Here is a 21,857-nt window from a genome sequence, read left to right as displayed (position 1 = left end):
CATCAGGGCCAAGTCACTCCCAGAAATAGCAAAACAAGCAAACACCAGCGACAACTTAATGGCTAGAGGCAAGCATAGAACCTAATCAACAGAAACCAAGACTACTTGGCATCATCAGAGCCCAGTTCTCCCACCAAAGAAAATACTGGATATCCAAACACACCAGAAAAGCAAGATTTAGATTCGAAATCACATTTTTTGATAATGATGGAGGACTTTAAGAAAGATATAAAGAATGCCCTTAGAGAAATGCAGGAAAGCACAAGTAAACAAGTAGAAGCCCTTAGAGAGGAAACACAAAAATCACTGAAAGAATTACAGGAAAACACAATCAAACAGGTGAAGGAATTGAAAATGGAAATAGAAACAATAAAGAAAGCACAAAGGGAGACAACCCTGGATATAGAAAACCAAAGGAAGACACAAAGAGCCTTAGACACAAGCATCACCAACAGAATACAAGAGATAGAAGAGAGAATCTCAGGGGCAGAAGATACAATAGAAAACATTGACACAACTGTCAAAAATAATGTAAAACGCAAAAAGCTTCTACCCCAAAACATACTGCAAATCCAGGACACAATGAGAAGATCAAACCTAAGGATTATAGGTATAGAAGAAAGTGAAGACTCCCAATTTAAGGGGCCAGTAAATATATTCAACAAAATTATAGAAGAAAACGTTCCTAACCTAAAGAAAGAGATGCCCATAAACATACAAGAAGCCTACAGAACTCCAAGTAGATTGGACCAGAAGAGAAATTCCTCCTGTCACATTATAATTAAAACAGCAAATGCACAAAACAAAGAAAGAATATTAAAAGCAGTAAGGGGAAAAGGTCAAGTGACATATAAAGGCAGACCTATAAGAATTACACAAGACTTCTCACTAGAGACTATAAAAGCCAGAAGATCCTGGACAGATGTTATACATACCCTAAGAGAACACAATGCTAGCCCAGGTTACTGTATTCAGCAAAGCATTCAATTAACATAGATGGAGAAACCAAGATATTCCATGACAAAACGAAATTTACACAATATCTTTCTACAAATCCAGCCCTACAAAGGATAATAGATGGGAAATTCCAACACAAGGAGGGAAACTATACCGTACAGAAAGCAAGAATATAATTTCCTTGCAAAGAAACCAAAAGAGAGACAAACAAACATAATTCCACCTCTAACAATGAATATGAAAATAACAGGAAGGGACAATCACTATTCCTTAATATCTCTCAACATCAATGAACTCAATTCCCCAATAAAAAGACATAGACTAACAGACTGCATACATAAAGAGGACCCAGCATTTTGCTGCATGCATGAAACACACCTCAGACACAAAGACAGACACTACCTCAGAGTAAACGGCTGGAAAACAATTTTCCAAGCAAATGGCCCGAAGAAACAAGCTGGAGTTGCCATTCTAATATCATATAAAATTGACTTTCAACCAAGAGTCATTAAAAAGGATAAGGAAGGATGCTTCATATTCATCAAAGGAAAAAAATTCATCAAGATGAACTCTCAATTGTAAATATCTATGCTCCAAATGCAAGGGCACCTACATTCATAAAAGAAACCTTACTAAAGCTCAAAGCACACATTGCACCTCACATGATAATAGTAGGAGATTTCAACACCCACTCTCATCACTGGACAGATCATGGAAACAGAAATTAAACAGAGGCATAGAGAAACTAACAAGTTATGAACCGATTGGATTTAACAGATATTTATAGAACATTCATCCTAGAACAAAAGGATGTAACTCCTTCTCAGCACCACGTGGTACCTTCTCCAAAATTGACCATATAATCAGTCACAAAACAGGCCTCAACAGATACAGTAAGATAGAAATAATCCCATGCATCCTATCAGATCACCACACACTAAGACTGGTCTTCAATAACACCAATAAGGACAGAAAGCCCACATATACATGGAAGTTGAACAATGCTCTACTCAATGACAACTTGGTCAAGGAAAAAAATAAAGAAAGAAATTAAAGACTTCTTAGAATTTAATGAAAATGAGGATAAATTCCCAAACTTATGGGACACAATGAAAGCTGTGCTAAGAGGAAAATTCATAGCTCTGAGTGCCTGCAAAAAGAAACAGGAGAGAGCATATGTCAGCAGCTTGACAGCACATCTTAAAGCTCTAGAACAAAAAGAAATAAATAAACCCAAGAGGACTAGAAAGCAGGGAATAATCAAACTCAGAGCTGAAATCAACAAAGTAGAAACGAAAAGTACTATGCAAAGAATCAATAGAACTAAAAGCTGGTTCTTTGAGAAAATCAACAAGATAGATAAACGCTTTGCCAGACTAACCAGAGGTCACAGAGAGTGTATCCAAATTAACAAAATGAAAAGGGAGACATAACAACAAAATCTGAAGAAATTTAAAAAATCACCAGATCCTACTACAAAAGCCTATATTCAACAAAACTGGAAAATCTGGAGGAAATGGACAATTTTCTAGACAGATACCAGGTATCAAAGTTAAATCAGGAACAAATAAATCATCTAAACAACCTCATAACTCCTAAAGAAATAGAAGCAGTTATTAAAAGTCTTCCAACCGGCTGGGGATTTAGCTCAGTGGTAGAGCGCTTACCTAGGAAGCGCAAGGCCCTGGGTTCGGTCCCCAGCTCAAAAAAAAAAAAAAAAAAAAAAAAAAAAAAGTCTTCCAACCAAAAAGAGCGCAGGTCCAGATGGGGTCAGTGCAGAATTCTATCAGACCTTCATAGAAGACCTCATACCAATACTATGCAAACTATTCCACAAAATTGAAACAGATGAAGAGCTACCGAATTCCTTCTATGAAGCCACAATTACTCTTATACCTAAACCACACAAAGACCCAACAAAGAAAGAGAACTTCAGACCAATTTCCCTTATGAATATTGATGCAAAAATACTCAATAAAATTCTTGTAAACCAAATCCAAGAGCACATCAAAACAATTATCCATCATGATCAAGTAGGTTTCATCCTAGGGATGCAGGGATGGTTTAATATACGAAAATCCATCAATGTAATCCACTATATAAACAAACTCAAAGATAAGAACCACATGGTCATTTCATTAGATGCTGAGAAAGCGTTAGACAGAACCGTTAGATGGATGGAGGTGACATGGAAATAAGAGGGAACAAACCAGCCTCTGTGGAAGCAGACTGTCTTAAATCAGAAAAATGAAGGGCACCAGTCTTCCCAAGGGAGTGGAGACTGGCCACGTGGCACAGGAAGGTTATGGATTTTATAGAGTTGATGAAGGGAACTTTTGGGAAGGAAGGGTCCATCTGGAGGTCAGTGACAGTGCAGTCTCAAAGTGGTAGATGCCAATGGAAGTTGGTATTCTCAAACTCTTTGCAGAAGCCTCCTGGATCCTCATAGCCCATGGGTATTAGTTTCCTGTCTGAAGTCTCCCAGTCCACTCTCCCTGAGACTTTTAGGTCATTTACCCTTCAGCCATAATTGAGGTTTTATATGCAAGTTATTATGGAATGAATGTTTCTGTTCTCTCTTTCCTGACCCAAATGTATGTGTTGGAACCCTGCCTCCAGCGTGATGAAGATCAGGGAATGGTTAAGTCAGGCAGGTTACAAGCTTAAGTGTGAGTGGGATGAGATGCTCTGTGTCTTCCTAAGAAAAAGAAGAGTTCAGATGTGGTGGCCTGTGCTGAAATCCCAACACTTGGGAGGAGGAGGCAGGGGAATCGGGAGTTTAAGGTCATTCTCTACTAGAGAGTTTGAGCCTAGCCTTGCTACATGAGATTCCTCAAAACTTAACCAATCTATAAGTAAATAAATAAGAGGTGAAATGTTTGATTATTCTCTCTTTCAAATGTGGAAGAAGAGAGATAGCTATCTGCCAACTTGACACTTTGACCTTGGATTTTCCCAGCTTCAGAACTGCAAGATACAAGTTGAGCATTTTTGAGCCTACCCAGTTTATGGTGTGTATGCTACCGGTGCTCAAAGGAACTCTGACCTAAGCCCCAAAACAACAAGAGATACTTCACAAAAAGGATGAAAATCCTTCAACATTTTCCAGGGAAATGAATTTATAACAAAGACACGACGACATATTACTTGACAGGAAGAAAGACTTCTCCTAGTTTCCCAGTTAGCTTGACAGTGAAATCGAAGTTTCACGGCTTAAACTTTGAGTGGTAATCATCTTTGCCGGGCGTGGGAGGAGGAAGCAGTTCTGACCCACACAGGTCTCAGGAGGGCATTTGGGTCATTCTCCATTCTGTCAGGCCTTTGCCACTCTCTTCCTCCTCCTCTGAAAGGAAGGAGGCTCTGACGTCAGAGGGATGAGTCATATCTCCTCCCCGCATCTTCAGCCCGGACCTGAAAGCTCTTTGTAGCGTTTGGTTAGTCATTCACACACACAAAAAAAGCATATTGCAGAAGCAGAAGGGAAATGCTTGGATGAGCAAGTGATTAAATTTCTATTTTCATGGCTGAGGACCCGCTGGCTTGCTCACAAAAGCAGTCTCATCCAGTATTAGGCACCCTAAGGGCACCCGGTAAATACTTAGGTTGGATGACAAAAGGATCCGCTGGGCTTTTGTAAATCTCCGTGCTGAAACTGAATTTTCCAAAATGATTATGTGGCTGGTAGAGATGGGCTTTGTGCCTATTTACTCCTCCGTGCTGCCGCGGAATGTCACCACGGATTGATCTGATTTACATAAAGAGGTTAGTCACATCTCAGGTCGCCGCTGTCAAGCGCATTCCGAAAGGAAATCGCTAAGGACCTTTATCTGCAAGGACTCATGTGAAAGTCAACGGAAGGAAAGTTGAACTGCGGTCTAAGAATTATTGTCCATGTTCCTTCAGGAAGACCTCGGCGATTCAGTAAATCTCTGCCGAGAACTTGTTAGGCAAAAGAATGAAACTCTCTCCCTACCTGTCAGCAGCAGAGGAGAGGAAGCAAGATGAAAAGAGACAAGGAGTACTAATTGGGTTTAGGTTTCTCGAGCAGACTCAGTTTTCTTTATGCTTTGTGACTACTGACCCACAGGCAATCTGAGGTCCATCCCGAGCACCGACCGTTTATTAACCACTGAGGTCTGGCAATCTCTCATGTTTTTTCCCTCTTACCTTCCTGGCTTTGCATCTCATCTACACGTTCATGATGTATATTTGCTCTCTCGAGCCATAGGCACAACCTCACATAGACAAGCTTGTATTTTATGTCTTTACTTGGTAGTCTAATATATTCAAACTGAACCTCATAATCATTCCTGTAGTAACAACTATAACAACGACAACAACAACAACAGAACTAAACAAACAAAACAGAACTAAACTCGAACAAACAAAAAACAACAAAAGCCTTATTACTCTTTTAGGACCAACCACCACTTGTAGTTATATAAGCCCAAAAATCTAGGAGTAATTCTGGATTCCTCTTGTCTTCTCATTCAACCAAATTCATTAGGAAGGTTTAAGGTCTGGATCTAGTCCCTTCTCTAAGGCCACTGCAAACACCCTGGTGTAAGCCATGGACGTTTCTCATGGAATCCCGAAGGGAGTTTGATCTATCTTCTTTTGTGTCTAATTCAACGATGTATGTTTCCAAACATGAATAATTCAGGTAAACTTCTGGAAATATGAATCAGACCTTTTACACTGCTGAAACAGAAAACAATGTGTGCGTGTGTGCATGTATATGTGTGTGTGTGTGTGTGTGTGTGTGTGTGTGTGTGTGTGTGGTGGGGGGGACTCCTGGCTGCCCAGTATCTTACAATGATATCCAGATCGTCACCAATCTACCCTCGAATTTCACATTCATGTTGTGATTGTTAGCCATAATTGTCAATATAACACAACCTGAAATCCACTTGGAAGAGTTTCAGTGAGGGACTGTCTACTTTAGGTTGGTCTGTGGGCATGTTTTGGGGGGGACCGTTCTAAGTTAATTGATGTGGAAAGACCCAGCCTGCTGTGGGTGGCACCATTCCTGAAGCATGAGATTTGAACTGTATGTCTTAAGAGACAGTGAACTGAGCACAAGCCTTCATTTCTTTGTGGCTAGTTGCTTTACGTTCTTGTCACTGTGATTTTCATGAAATGATGAACTCTAACCTAGAATTATAAGCTAAAATAAACCCTTTCTACCCTGAGTTGCTTTCTTAAAAAAAAAAAATCAGAGAATTTTATCCCAGCAATAGAAATGGCGCTAGAACACCTACCTGAAGTCAGGTTCCTTTTAGTTCTTCCACTATGCATGCCCATCTCATCCTAGCCTAGAACCCATCTATCTTTGCAGTGGCCATTTTCTCTGTTGGCACTCATTCTTCTTCTCCATGGATCTGTCTTTTTTCTATCTTTAGACATCATCTCTGAGGTCTTTCCCTGAGAAGCCATTTCTGGATACTCTCTGTACAGCGAAGAACCTTCTGCCTCTCTCTCCTCCTTTTCTTATGTATCATACCACTATTTAATTCCTTTGTAAAATTAGCGACACGCTGAAATTATCCAGATTACTCATTTTCTTGTCTATTACGTTTTTTTTCTTTTCTTTTAATCATCTCTTTGCTTTGCTCTAAGTAAGTTCAATATGAGTAAGGGCTTTGTCTGACTCAAAAGGAGGACAAAATCCTGGAGTCATAGACTTCTTTATTCAAAGCCCAGCTTTGGGACTTTCTAGGTATACAACCGTGGGGAATTTGTTTAATCTCTCTGTTCTCTAAATGTTCTCTGATGAAGCCATGGCGGTAAAAACGTTCCTGTCTCATAAAGTGGTTATGAGAAGATCATTCTCCATGGGGCATCCCTAGCACAAAGACTGCCCTCAGTAAGTAGGGCTGACTGTCTTGCTGTTAGCCACGGGGTGTGCTGAGAGTCTGTCTGTTGAGTATCGCACAGGACTGCATGTGGAAGAGGCCTTTTGCCTGGGGCCTGATGGAGCTGGGTGTCATCCTTGGAAATTGGCAGGGAAGACATTCGGCTGTAGAGAGAGATGAGGGACTGGGGGGAATGGAATGCAAATACCACAGAAGCCGGAGTTTATCTTGTATTTATTCTGTACTGTATACCCAGACTCATTTTCTATTTTTCCTATCAAAATTATTGAAACATTTCATGGCAAGTTGTGTGAAGAAACATTCCTTAGTGTCACTCCTTATACCAATCCTCCTCATACCACAGAGCTGCCCGAGATCACCCTGCAGAGTGGATGCTCTTTATCTCCCAGTCATGTGCCTTTGTGGTATCCAAGGTCCTCAGCTCTCTAGACAAAGGCCGTTCTCTTGGAGGAGCCTTGTTGACTCGACAGAAAGTTCCAGATCTGCCTGTCTCATGTGTCCATCATCTTGCCTAGTCTCCCCTTGGTGAATTATGACTTAGCGTTAATGATAATTTTATAAATCTGTTTTCCCAGTCAGATGTCATTTGGTAAGCCAGGCTCTGCTTTGGATCTCTCACTGTTGATGGCAAGAGGCCGATAGTCAGCCTTTCCCATGGGCAGTGAGCAGGAAACCCTTGACTAAGAGGGTGTCAGTGCATCGGCAGGACGAAACTCCTAAACCATACCTCAACTGTTCTCCAGAAGTGGATAATCCAGGCATTTGATTTGAATTGAAAGCATGCCCTTATTTTGCAAGATTTTAATTTCCTTCCCATCTGAAATTAACCTGAGGTAATAATGCTGCCCCAAATTTGTCTTTGGCTCTAAGGGAAAAGAGAAGCCAAATCGGGCATAGCCAGGTATGCTCTTAGATCTAGCTTTAGAGGTTGAAGCAGGAAGGTCATGAATTTGAGATCGGCCTGGGCTACAGAGCAAGTTCCAGGGCAGCCTGAACTGAGTTAGAACCAGGATTTTTTTTTTAAAGTTACTTTTACAACAAAGGGAAGTTGATGTTTACACTGTGGAGGATTGTTAAGTTAAAGATAAAACCAAGGATTTATATATATATTATATATATATAAATATTATAAAAAATTTTATAATATTGAGTATCTAGGAAAGACATAACCTTTTATTTATTCACTTATTTATTTATTTTTGCAGCTGAACAGATGTAGTTCCGTGGTCCCATCTGACTCCTGTAGAGAAAACACTGCTCAAAGGAAAACTTTATTCTCCTAAAAAATTTAAAGTACAGTTCAAAGAATTTCTGCTGATATTATCAAACCTACAAAAAAAGGGGGGGGCAGTGTAATTGTTGTTATTTCTTAAGAGTTTGGCTCGACAGCTACACAAAAATTCAAAACCACACAGAGAAGCAGTATTTTCATGACCGCTTGATGAGAAACTCACTCAGCACCTTCTCATTTCCACAAAAATAAAAATGACTTCACTTCAGTGTGATCCACATTCATTGTTGACAAATCTTGATTATTTCTGGCCACTTTCCCCCAACCAGAGCTTATTAGGAAACTAGTTGGGAGCCTGATGCAATTCAGAGACAAACTAACGCCACTCTGGTGATAAAATCCCCAGAGATGGCAGAGGAGAAAAATGACGAAAGGAGATGCTGTTTTACCCATTCAATAGATGGCTTCTGAGGTACTAGAGTGTTTCCAAGGAGATAGGTCAGAGCTCGGAATGGGAGCCTTGGAAATTTTCAAAGGATACCATGACAGGTCTGAAACCTCAGACAAAGCCTAAGACATTTCTCAAGCTTGTTTTTTGAAGAAAGCTATTTAAGACAGAACATAATGCCAAATCTCTTGTCTGAAATTCGAGGTTCGTTCTCTTGCTCTTGATAAATTAGTATTTCAAGCAGGGATATGATTTTTTTTTCCACAAGGGATATGAAAGGTATATTTACCATTTGGGATTAGATGTCGGAGCAATAACTGAAATTACATTATTGATGAAGCTACTAGAAGGTCACAATACAAATTGGAGCACCAAAGAAATGTTTACATAAAAAATTCTCTCTTCTGGGGAAACAGCGTAGATATCAGAGGTCAATGGAAGGAGGTGGAAGAGGGGATGGGAAGGGGAGAGGCGGGGAGATCATATGTAGGGAGAACAGTAGAGAGATATGGAAGATTGGTGGTGGGGCAGTCTCTGGATTTGCCAGAGACCTGGGATGGGGAGAGGTCCCAGAGAGTCTAGGTGGGTGACTGTAGCTGAGACTCCTAGCAGGGGGGATGTGGATCCTGAAGTGGCTCCTGCCTGTAGCCACGCAGGGCTCCGTGGAGCGATAAGGACAGCAACCCACCCACAAAACCCAAAATGTGTCTTGCCTACAAGATGTACAGGGACAGAGATAAAGCAGAAATGGAGGGACTGGCCAATCAATGACTGCCCTAAATTGAGACCCATCCCATTGGCAAGAACCAATCCCTGACACTATTAATGATATTCCATTGTGTTTGCAAACAGGAACCTAGCATAACTGTCTTCTGAGAGGCTCCACCCAGCAGCCAATAGAAAGAGATTTGGAGACTCACATCCGAGCACTAATTAGATGGAGCTTGGGGAGTCTTACAGAAGAGTTGGGAGAAGGATTGAGAGACTCAAAGAGGGCAGGAACTCCAGAGGAAGACCAAAAGAATTAACTAACCTGGACCCTTGGGTCAGAGACTGAATCACCAACCAAAGAGCCAGCAGAAACTGCACCTAGATCCCTTGCATATATGTAGCAGATGAAGAGTTTAGTCTTTATGGAGTCCCCCAACGAAGCACACAGGGAAGTAGGGAGGGCTGTCCCGGAGCCTGTTGCCTTTCTGCCTGCCTGGTCTGCCTTGGCTGGTCTCAGTGGGATGCACTTAGTCCTCCAGTGACTTGATATGTGTTTTTGTGGGGATGTTAGTGGACGGGGAGACACCCAGAGTGGGGCTTCCCCTTCTCAAAAGAAAAGAGGAAGGTGGAATGAGGAGGGGGAGACGTGTCAGGGGTTACTGTGAGAAGAGGAAGGACTGATATTCCATTGTAAAGTGAATGAATAAATAAATTTAAAAAAATTCTTCCTTCTGGATCAGTGTTCAGCTTATGAAATCTGAATTATATAATGAGAAGGGAGTGGAAGAGAAAAATAATTAATAAAGGCACACATGAAACAGGACCCTCACAACAGGGACGTCTAATTACCTCTCCGTCTTTTTTGTTCTGCAAGCTCTTTTGTCATTCTTCTTAGACAAATGTCTAAGACCAATGTAAATGTCAATTTACCCAGCAGTTCAGGAACTGGACTCATTGAACAGCAAATCACACCCGCTCTGTTTGCACTTTGGTTTCTGGTTTCTAGAATGTTTTTGTACAGACGTCTCATCTTTAAAAAATGCTGTTATTTTAGTGATTATCCCTCTATTGGTAATTCCGTATATTTGTTTTCTCTGCTTTTCCCCACCAATTAAGTTATTGTTTTTTTATTATGTTGATACTTAATAAAACTCAACCTTTTGTCTCAGGGGTTAGATCAAAATTCTTTTACTGTCTCCTGATATACTTCTGCCCTTATATTTGTTATTTCTTACCTTCTCCTATGTTTCAGTTTATTTTATTTTTGTTGTTTAGCTTTTATATTTGGGGATTTATGCTTTTTTTAAAATTCATTCCTGTTTTAACAAACAATTTAAGACTCTGAATCCTGCCCTGATAATGACTTTAAGCACATGCCATAGACTCAGAAATGTGTTTTATGCTCATTCAGCCTCATGGGCTCTGCTATTTCGGGTACATGTTTTCTTTTTTTCTTATTAATTGTTTGTCCAGAGTATGGACATATCGCAGGCACGCAGTGGTCCTGTTTGAACTTGGAAGCAATGCTGAATCAGATCTGGTTAGTACTTGAATGTGGGAAGTGCTTTTCCCTCCATATGGAATCAGTCTATCAGATAAATGTTTTTTTTTTAAAAAAAAAACACTAAACAAAACAACAACGAAAATCTATAGTCCATGCACAAAATATTTTGACACATGAAGAAGAATTCAATCATGTCATTTGTAGGAGAAAGGTTGGATTTGGAGGTTATTATGTTAAGTGAAATTAGCTATACAAAGAACAATAGGTAGCATGTATTTTGTTGTGTATATGAGAACTAAAATCTAAGGACAACTCTATAACCAAAATATAACAGATAACCTGATCACAGAGCTGCCTTTGAGGGAAAGGGAAAGTGATGGGGTAGGTCAGACAACAGATGGTATTTAGGGGAATGGATAGACCAAGACATGACAGGAGCTTGTGTGAAACCATTACCTAATAAATTAATATCATTGACAAATAACAACAAATATTTAACTGTTTTTAACATTGTATAACTTTAGAGGTATGGCATATATTTATTATGTTCAACATGAGGTTTTGATATAAGTACATTTGATGTGGTGGTTGCAATGATCAAGCTATTAACATATCTACCATCTGACATAGTTATCAATTTTTGTGTCACGTGGTGAGAACAGTTGATATCTGCTCTAATAGATTTTAGTTCTAAAATATGTTGCTACTATCATCGTTCTGTGTTAGTTTTATGTTGGCTAGTTTTATGTTAACTTGACACAAGCTAGAAACATTAGAGAGGAGAAAGCCTCAACTCAGAAAATGTCTTAATTAGTGATCAAGATGGGAGGGTCCAGGCCATTATGGATGGGGCCAACCTGGGCAGGTGATCCTATAAGAAAGCAGGCTGAGCAAGCCAGTAAAGAGCTCCCTCTGTGGCCTCAGCTTCAGCTCCTGCCTCCAGGTTCCTGCCCTGTTTGAGTTCCTGTCCTGACTTCCTTCAGTGATGAGCAGTGGTGTGAGAGTATAGGTCAATTAACCCTTTCTTCCCCACTGCTCTTCTAGAGGTCCTGAGTTCAATTCCCGGCAACCACAGGGTGGCTCACAACCATCTTGGTGCCCTCTTCTGGCATACAGGCACATATGTAGGCAGAACACTACATCAATCAATCAATCAATCAATCAATTAATCAACCAATCAATCAAATCTTAAAAAAAAAGAGAAAGACTGGATAGAAAATCTTTTCATACTTCATTCCTAAGAACATGGCAACCATAAATGTGTGCCCAGGTGGCTGTCAAATAGAGAATTTGATGTTGACTAGAGGGGAATATTTAACCTCAGTTCATTCAGTATTAAATTAATTTTATGACTTTTTTGGACCTTGTGCTGCATTTATGTAACATTCACTGAACTTGCTTCTGTTAAGAATTGTCTTTAGGGGGCTGGAGAGATGGCTCAGTGGTTAAGAGCACTGACTGCTCTTCCAGAGATCCTGAGTTCAATTCCCAGCGACCACAAGGTGGCTCACAACCATCTGTAATGGGATCTGATGCCCTCTTCTGGTGTGTCTGAAGATAGCTACAGTGTACTCACATACATAAAATAAATAAATAAGTTAAGAAATAAAGATAATAGCTAAGCTTTAAAAAAAAAGAATTGTCTTTAGGGAGAACAAATCGAAGCTTTAAAATGCGCTGAGGAAGAACAGACAAGTTCAGAGCTTGGAAAGAAAGCGAAGGGTCAAGTTTAATTGGACGGCACAGAAAATATTAGTCCGGTAAGAGCAGAACTTGGAATAACACGGGAACTGTGTAGAGTAGATATGGCATAGTCTCAAGTTAGGCAAAGGTGCACATTCATAATCCAGCACCCAGGAAGCACAAAGAGGAGTGAAATACTGTCCCCAAACAACATAAGCTATCATTAAGAAGAAGCGTTAGATTAGGTATATAGAGTTTTACTTTTTAAAAGACTAAAAGGCTCAGGTGAAGTGGAAACTTCTAGTTTTTTTTTTTTGAAAGTCAATTATGTCAAATGATGTTTTGCTGAAGCAGACGCAGGTGAAAGGATGTTTTGAAATAGCAAACACGTGAAGGAACCCGTGAGGAAGACGTATAAATATGACCCCACAGACATTTACTTGGGAGACTGAGCATTGGTTTGGTTTGCTCTGCCTTTCTGTTCTTCACCAATGACACACAAGAATTGGTTTGCTTTACATAGCGTTGTTGGTCTCCACTAGTGATGACGCCAGAAAGAACCTCGCCAAAGACCTGCTTCTGAGGTCCCTGCAGCACCTTGTTGATTCGGTGACCTTGCCTGGGGCCAGGTGGCAAGCCTTTGGGTTTCTTCAGAATCGAACTGCAGCTGCTGGTTCATGCCTGATTTCTGTCTGCCTGGAGTACTGGACTGAAGCTCTTAAGTCATATTTGGTGTTTGCTATAGGACTGAACTGCTACTAAGGAAGATGGCACTCATCCCCAAAGAACAGGTCTACGTCCCCCAACATCCTAATAACTTTTCTTTTTCACTTCTTCTGGTGTGTGGTGGTCAGGAGGTGAGGTTGAACACTTATTCAGGTAGGTTGCAAAAAATTTATGCCTACACTCAAGATTTATCGGTTTATTTTATTTCACTTAAAAAAACAAATGACATCTATTTTATGTTTTAACTGAAGACAACACACATATTTTGATGAATTTTCTTTTTTATTATGCCCGACTAGACAAGGTTATCTTCAAGGAAGATTATGATTTTCAAGTTGGCGATATAGTTTTCTGGTAGGGCACCTCCTAGCAATGTGTGAAAAAGTGTGAGTTGAGGCCTTGGGTTTAAACACAGTTACTACAATTTTAAAAAAAGCAACACAAGATTATTCTTACCTTTGATATACCATGACGTTTAAGAAAGTCTTGTCTTCTTAAGAAGATTTCTGTGGTGGAGCAAGACTGTCAATCCTTATAATATCCTTCTTTAATGAGCTTTCTGCAATGGAAGGTCACAGAGTTTAATGGGATTAATTTGGCTGACACAGCCAAGTTTAAACGGAAATGTTGCGCCTGCGCTAGCCGGTGTAGATTGTGGCAGGCAGGAACTTGAATCCTGCCAATTTTGTGCAGGAGTGTGGCTCTGTCAGTGATGATTTTGGCTGAAAAGTAAGTTTCAAGTGCTGGTTCTTGAGACGACAGATAGATGGGTTCAATTAGATATTTCCGGGCTTTTATGGGGAACAAACTCCTCGACACTTCCAGGATCTCCCGGGTGACCTGGGAGACCCACTTACAATGCGTACGGGGCAATCTGATTTAGGAGATGTAGGCTTCCCTGGGATTAAACTTCCTGTTATGGATGCAGCCTTGTGCTCCACGATTTTTCTGCTCTTCTTTCTCCCTTCACTTTCCTTTTTTTTTTTTTTTTTTTTTTTAAGATTTTAGGGACTTTATTTTCCTTCCACCACCCCCACCCCCTTGCTCAGGTGTCTGCAGAGCAGCTCAGGACCACTCAGTGGTGGCTCCAACCCACTCAGTGGCCTGTGCTGTGGGAGCTGCTGAGCAGTCCTCAGTGGCTGGCTGCGCACTCCAGTCTTCTGTGAGGAACTGCTGGATGGGCATCTGCACACCCTCAGACCAGTCAGCCACCTCAGAACGAGCAGCAGTGAACTAGGTGCTAGTGCAGTCCACTCACCCTGGAATTCCTCCTTGGTCACAGCCTTCTCAGCAGCAGCCTGCTCTTCCTTCTCAGTCTCCCCTGGGTCTCTGTAGAAGTAAAGATCAGGCAGAACCTCCCATGGGTGCTCACAGCAGATAGTACCTCGTATGCAGAGTACTTCCCGGGCCAGCATCCATTACATCAAGCCCACTGAATGAGCTTCCTTTTTGTTGCATGGGATGGCAAAGTCCACATAGCGCAGGGGAGAATCTGTTTTACACAGAGCAATGGTGGGCAGGTTGACATAAGAGGCCTCTGTGAGGGGCTGGTAGTCAGCCCCAGGATCGGTCACCACTAGAAGCCGTGACTCCCTGAAGGTTGCTTGGATCTGGTTAGTTAAGATCCCAGGTATGAAGTGGCCAGCAATTAGAGTGGCTCCTGTAGCAGCAGCAAACTTCAGCATAGCTCTCTGGCCAGCGTTCCTGGAGATGACACTGACATCAGCAGGATTCTCAATAGCAACAATAGTGAGAGCTGCGAGCAACGGCTTCTCCCAGGTCCGTTTAAGATTTATGATGCAGATACCGTCACTTTTCCTTTTGTAGATGTACTTCTCCATCTGAAAGTCAAGGTTGGTGCCACCTAAGTGGTTTCCCGCAGCAGGGAATTTGAGGACATCCTCCTCCATCTGCAGGCTCCGGACATTGTTTCCCTTTTAAGCGACAATGGGAACCAAGAACAACGCCGTGTGGACCCGTCCCCAGGTAGTGCAGAAATGAAAGGTTTCACTTTGCATTTTGTACGGACTTAAGATCAATACCTTTTTATGGGTGACCCACATGCCTGGAAGGTGTGGCGATGTCATCAAACACCTTAAGGTCTCTGTAATAGGCACTAGAGCAGTGGCGCTCAACCTTCCTAAGCTGTGACCCTTTAATATAGTCTCTCGTGTTGTGGTGACCCCGCCAACCATAAAGTTCTTTCCATTGCAACTTCAGACCTGTAAATGTTCTACTGTTATGAATTGTAATGTAAATAACTGTGTTTTTGGATGGTCTTAGGCAACCCCAGTGAAAGAGTTATTTGAGTCTTAGAGGGGCTGAGGCTCACAGGTTGAGAACCGCTTCACTAGAACAGGTTGGGCCTGTGCTCAAATCACTCAAGACAGCTTCTGCCTCAGACAGGCAGCTGTCATTGATTCTTTGCTCATGAGGTCCCTGAGTTGGGGGCTGAATCAAGCCCTTTAAAGAGTACCTACTGCATAGGTAGGCATTGGGTAGAATAACGGAAGTGTTCAATGTGAATTATCGGTATCATATATCAATATGAGTTACCAGTAAGGCATGGATGGTATCTTCTCTACCTCTTTTGCCTTATCCATAGTCTAGGCTTCCTGGCTTTGAGTTAAATGAATTAGGAAAGAGAGGGCTATGGAGACCAAACGATGGCACGGAGTATGTCTTCCTAAGACACAGAAGAGTGGAGTCAAATTGCCTTTAGGTTTGGAGATGGACACAAAGCAGATGGTGCTACTTTGCAGTGTCAAGTAAGGAGAGGAACATGTCTGGAGGTGAAAGTAAGGGGGCTGGAGAGGTGGCTCAGTGGTTAAGAGCTCTGACTGCTCTTTCAGAGGTCCTGAGTTCAAATCCCAGCAACCACATGGTGGCTCCCAACCATCTGTAATGAGTTCTGGTGTCCTCTTCTGGTGTGTCTGAAGACAGCTACAATGTACTTATATATAAAAAGTAAATCTTTAAAATAAAAAAGAAAGTGAGGAAGTTCATAGGTAGATACTTAGGGCACCAATGGGACATTTAGTACAAATATCAAGCCAGTGAACACAGGGATTGGGAAAAGAACCTTTTATTTACTTATAGAAGCTATTAAAAAACTGGACGATGGTATGAGCTTGATAGTTTATTCTGGATATATACTCTTATTCATTTTTTAAAATAAAATTTAAATAAATAAATTCTCTTATTTATTTTTACTTTATGTGCATGAGTGTTTTGTGGGCATATATGTCTGTGTATTACATGCGTGCCTGGTACCCATGGAGGCCAGAAGAGGGCATCAAATTCCCTAGAACTTGAGTTAGAGATCGTTGTGAGTCGCCATGTGGTTGGTGGAAATTGAATTCCAGTCTTCTGGAAAATCAACTAGTGCTTGTAACCACTGGGCCTATTTAAGGTATATTTATATAATATAATATGATATAATTAAATAATATAATTAAACATCCCCCTCTTTTACCCCTTCAAACCCCTGCATGTATTCTTTCTACTCTCTTTCAAATCCATGGACCTTGTTTTTCACTAATTTTTATTTCATGCACACATCTTTAATAGCATGTAATTTCCTTATTTTTGTCTGCTAGCATTTGAGGCACTTTAAACTAAATGCTTTTTCTTCCTGGAGGACATTTATGTTATAATTTTGGAAACAATTCTGTTGGCAGGAGTTTTCCTCTAAGGATTTGACCCTGATTTGTTGATCTGTATTTTACCTTAACCATCGGCAAAGTCAACGAAACTACCTTTCCTGGAACTTAGAAGTTCTAATTATGCAACACTATATTTCTTATTAATTCATTGATGAGAAATTAAAAGTTCCCTTTAAAAGAGCTGGGCAGAGGGTGAGCCTGTTAAAGTTGTCAGCTCTAGATACAAGTTTTTGGGGAATGGTGATCTGGGGAGAAAAAAGGAAAATTAAAAAAAATCAGGAGAGAATGAATGACAAACTAGCACTGGTAGAAAATGTACATTTAACATCAGAGAATAGCAATCAGATTATAATCCAACTGTCAGTTGGAAAATAAAAAGGTGTTGGTTAAAGATCAGATCCTTTTAACATTTGGGTGATATAAATCAGTCTGTTCTCCTACAGGGTTAACTGAAAGCGTTAATTAGTTACATGTGCTTCTAAAATGAGGAGGGAGTGTTTTTATACAGCTGTGCAGCTTTTCCTAGTCTGATGCCGCAGGCTGTCTCCCCATGCTTTACATTCCCCACGCATTTCCTTTGCTCTCAAGGACTTCTTTAAGTTGTCTTACTGCTGCGGCTCTGCAGGGGATGACATCTTTTAATTCCATCTATCAAATATCTTCGTTTGACTTTTGATTTTTGACAGGCATTTTTGGTAGAGTTAAATATTTCCCTTGACATAACAACAACAACAACAACAGCAGCAGCAACAACAACAGCACCAACACCACAAGTTACTGCCTGGGAAGTGAACTCTTTTCTGGCCCTCACTGCTAGGGAGAACTCAGTGATCATTCAGTTTGGGGCTATTGGGTAACACTGTTTTGGGTCCTTTAGGATGTAGCATTTATGTTCAGTTTCTACAGGATTGACTGATGTGGTTGGCTGCAGGTATCTCATCTACCACATTTAGAAACATTTCAACCACAACTTATTCTACCTCATACTTTCAATTTCTCTCTTCTCATACAGGGGCTCCCATAGAACTTAATAAATCTTTTGGTCCTGTCCCACAGCGCTCAAGGCTGCCATTATTTTTAGCTTTGGCCCTAAAATAAATTTCTCTCCTGTTTTCTTGCAGTGACCAATCTGTGTGTATGTGCACACACACATGTTCCTGTTTGATGGTGTGTGTGTGTGTGTGTGTGTGTGTAGGTGTGTGTGTGTTTGTGTATGTGTAGGTGTGTGTGTGTTTGTGTGTGTGTGTAGGTGTGTGTGTGCGTGTGTGTGTGTTTGTGTGTGTGTGTAGGGGTGTGTGTGTGTGTGTAGAGGTGTGTGTGTGTGTGTGTGTGTGTGTGTGCATGCGTGTGTGTGCGCGCACGTGTAGGCCAGAGGACAATCTGAGGTGTTGTTATGTTGTTATTCAGTGTTCACCTTTTGTTGTTGTTTTGACATAGACATTTTCACTGGCCTGTAATTTACCAGGTTGGCTAAGCTGGCTGCCCAGTGAATCTTTGGGGTCCCCCTGTCTCTGCTTCTGCAGTGTTGAGATTACAAGCATGCAATCATGCCCATTTTTTATATGTGGGTTCTGGGGAGCCAACTCGGGTCCTTCTGTTCCAAAGGCAAACGCTTCACCAAAGACATTGTCTCTCCATCCTTCTTGGATCCATTTTCTTTTTTCTTTTTTCCCCCTCTTTATTAACTTGAGTATTTCTTATTTACATTTCGATTGTTATTCCCCTTCCTGGTTTCCGGGCCAACATCCCCCTAATCCTTTCCCCTCCCCTTCTATATGGGTGTGCCCCTCTCCATCCTTCCCCCATTACCACCCTCTCCCCAACAATCACATTCACTGGGGGTTCAGTCTTGGCAGGACCAAGGGCTTCCCCTTCCACTGGTGTTCTTACTAGGATATTCATTCCTACCTATGAGGTTGGAGCCCAGGGTCAGTCCATGTATATAGTCTTTGGGTAGTGGCTTAGTCCTGGAAGCTCTGGTTGGTTGGCATTGTTGTTCATATGGGGTCTCGAGCCCCTTCAAGCTCTTCCAGTCCTTTCTCTGATTCCTTCAATGGGGGTCCCGTTCTCAGTTCAGTGGTTTGCTGCTGGCATTCGCCTCTGTATTTGCTGTATTCTGGCTGTGTCTACATCTGGCTCCTGTCGGCCTGCACTTCTTTGCTTCATCCATCTTGTCTAATTGGGTGGCTGTATATGTATGGGCCACATGTGGGGCAGGCTCTGAATGGGTGTTCCTTCTGCCTCTGTTCTAAACTTTGCTTCCCTATTCCCTGCCAAGGGTATTCTTGTTCCCCTTTTAAAGAAGGAATGAATCATTCACATTTTGGTCATCCTTCTTGAGTTTCATGTGTTCTGTACATCTTGGGTAATTCAAGCATTTGGACTAATAGCTACTTATCAATGAGTGCATACCATGTGTGTTTTTCTGTGATTGGCTTACCTCACTTAGGATGATATTTTCCAGTTCCCTCCATTTGCCTATGAATTTCATAAAGTCATTGTTTTTGATAGCTGAGTAATATTCCATTGTGTAGATGTACCACATTTTCTGTATCCATTCCTCTGTTGAAGGGCATCTGGGTTCTTTCCAGCTTCTGACTATTATAAATAAGGCTGCTATAAACATAGTGGAGCATGTGTCTTTGTTATATGTTGGGGCATCTTGTGGGTATATGCCCAAGAGAGGTATAGCTGGGTCCTCAGGTAGTTCAATGTCCAATTTTCTGAGGAACCTCCAGACTGATTTCCAGAATGGTTGTACCAGTCTACAATCCCACCAACAATGGAGGAATGTTCCTCTTTCTCCACATCCTCGCCAGCATCTGCTGTCACCTGAGTTTTTGATCTTAGCCATTCTCACTGGTGTGAGGTGAAATCTCAGGGTTGTTTTGATTTGCATTTCCCTTATGACTAAAGATGTTGAACATTTCTTTAGGTGTTTCTCAGCCATTCAGCATTCCTCAGCTGTGAATTCTTTGTTTAGCTCTGAACTCCATTTTTTAATAGGGTTATTTGTCTCCCTGCTGTCTAACTTCTTGAGTTCTTTGTATATTTTGGATATAAGGCCTGTATCTGTTGTAGGATTGGTAAAGATCTTTTCCCAATCTGTTGGTTGCCGTTTTGTCCTAACCACAGTGTCCTTTGCCTTACAGAAGCTTTGCAGTTTTATGAGATCCCATTTGTTGATTCTTGATCTTAGAGCATAAGCCATTGGTGTTTTGTTCAGGAAATTTTTTCCAGTGCCCATGTGTTCCAGATGCTTCCCTAGTTTTTCTTCTATTAGTTTGAGTGTATCTGGTTTGATGTGGAGGTCCTTGATCCACTTGCACTTAAGCTTTGTACAGGGTGATAAGAATGGATCCATTTTCGACTTGGGGCAGCTTTCTCTTTCATCTCTTCTGTGATGCCAACCACATCTGGCAATGCTGGCTTTTCAGCCACAGAGGGCTGGGCTTACTGCTGCATGCTTTTGAGGGTCTAGGTTTAATTCCTAACACCTAAAAATATATGTAAGATAGATATAAGATAGATATATATATAAATGCAAATATATACTATTATATAAATATTATATATATAGTCAAATATAAAAGCAACTTAATAAGAAAGGGTTTATTTTGACTCACAAATTGAGGGTATCGTCCATAACGGTGGGCAACATGTTGTGGTGAGGACGGTGCTAGCTGTAGAGGTAAGAACAGGAAACTGCTGGCCACACTAAGTCTGAGAAGCATGATGCTTTGTTTGCTTTCTTGTCTATATCTAATCTGGGATTCTAGCCCAGAGGTGCATTCCTCAGGAAACATCAGGATATGAAGATCATGGATATGAAATAAAACTTTGAGCATTTATTTAATTTTCTATCCATACTGGTTAATCTTGTCAGCTTGATGAGTCTAGAATTACCTAAAAGAAAGCTATGGGGGATTCTCTTCTCTTGATTATGTTAATTGAGACAGTAAGACATTCCCCCATCCAGTATAAACCGGGTGATTCCCTAGCTGGGATCCTTAACTATATAAATGGACAATGGGGATGCGTAGATGCAGACATTTATAGCTCATGCACTGTGACCATGTCCTGCTGCAGGACTGCCCTTCCATGATGGATTGGACCCTTGAACTGTGAGCTAGAGGAATCTTTTTCTACCTCAAGATTACTGCTTGAGTTCCTGCACATTATTCATTCTGTCATAGCAAGAGGAAAACGAAATTAATAATTCCTCCCAGAGAATCTGTATGGTTTTGCCAACACACATAGAGAAGATGCTTGGTAATATGGGACGAATTGATGTTCGTCCCATGTTAGATGGCTGACCTTGTATATTGAAGTCAATTACCATCTCGCTTTCCTAATTCTGCATTTAACTCTGTACAATATTGGCTTCTGGGAGAATGCATGTAGGACATGAACCAAAATATCTGTGAAACAAGTTCAAATATGACCTCTAGTAACTACATGACCTTGAGAAATTTCCTACTCAATTTCATCACTTAGATTGAGACTAAAAGGATCTAAGCATAATATATTATTATTATGAGAAGCAAGTATCTCTGTGGAATCTTCCATTTTAAGTAAAAAGAAGTTTAAAATTTGGCTCAATGGATTTGCAGGTGAAATGGATGTCTACAAAATCAGTAAATTAAAAAAAAAGCCTTATCTCGCACCACACATTTCAGATACATAAAATGACAGTATTCATATTAAAATTATGAAACGAGAGAGGTTTTTTTAAAAATAAATACCAGAATATTTTATTAAATGCCAAATTTAGACATGACAAAGGGAAAATTACAAACTTGAGTATGGAATGTTTGAGAACTCTAGAGAAGTAAAATAGACCATGAGCAGAACTGAAGGGTTATGTGAATGCGTTTTCAACTATAAGGAAAAAAAAAGCAGAGAAACGTCAGAGACTATAATAAATTAGTGAGAGAAGAATCTCTCTCTCTTTCTCTCTCTCACATACACACACACACACACACACACACACACACACACACACCCCTGCCCCTCCCTCCAAACAAAGAAAAAATCGAGACTTTGCTGAACAGAA

At 40.9% G+C, this 21,857-nt stretch overlaps 1 pseudogene; it reads right to left on the bottom strand.

Annotated features, from left to right (window-relative positions):
• Positions 1-14,201: 14,201 nt before the first annotated feature.
• Rpsa-ps11 (ribosomal protein SA, pseudogene 11) lies at positions 14,202-16,873 on the bottom strand (annotated as a pseudogene).
• Positions 16,874-21,857: the final 4,984 nt, after the last annotated feature.

Source organism: Rattus norvegicus, chromosome 9 (genome assembly GCF_021556685.1).
Source record: "Rattus norvegicus strain SHRSP/BbbUtx chromosome 9, alternate assembly SHRSP_T2T, whole genome shotgun sequence".
Classification (NCBI taxonomy): domain Eukaryota; kingdom Metazoa; phylum Chordata; class Mammalia; order Rodentia; family Muridae; genus Rattus; species Rattus norvegicus.
Note: the sequence above shows the minus strand (reverse complement) of the source record. Positions and strands in the feature narration are given on the sequence as shown.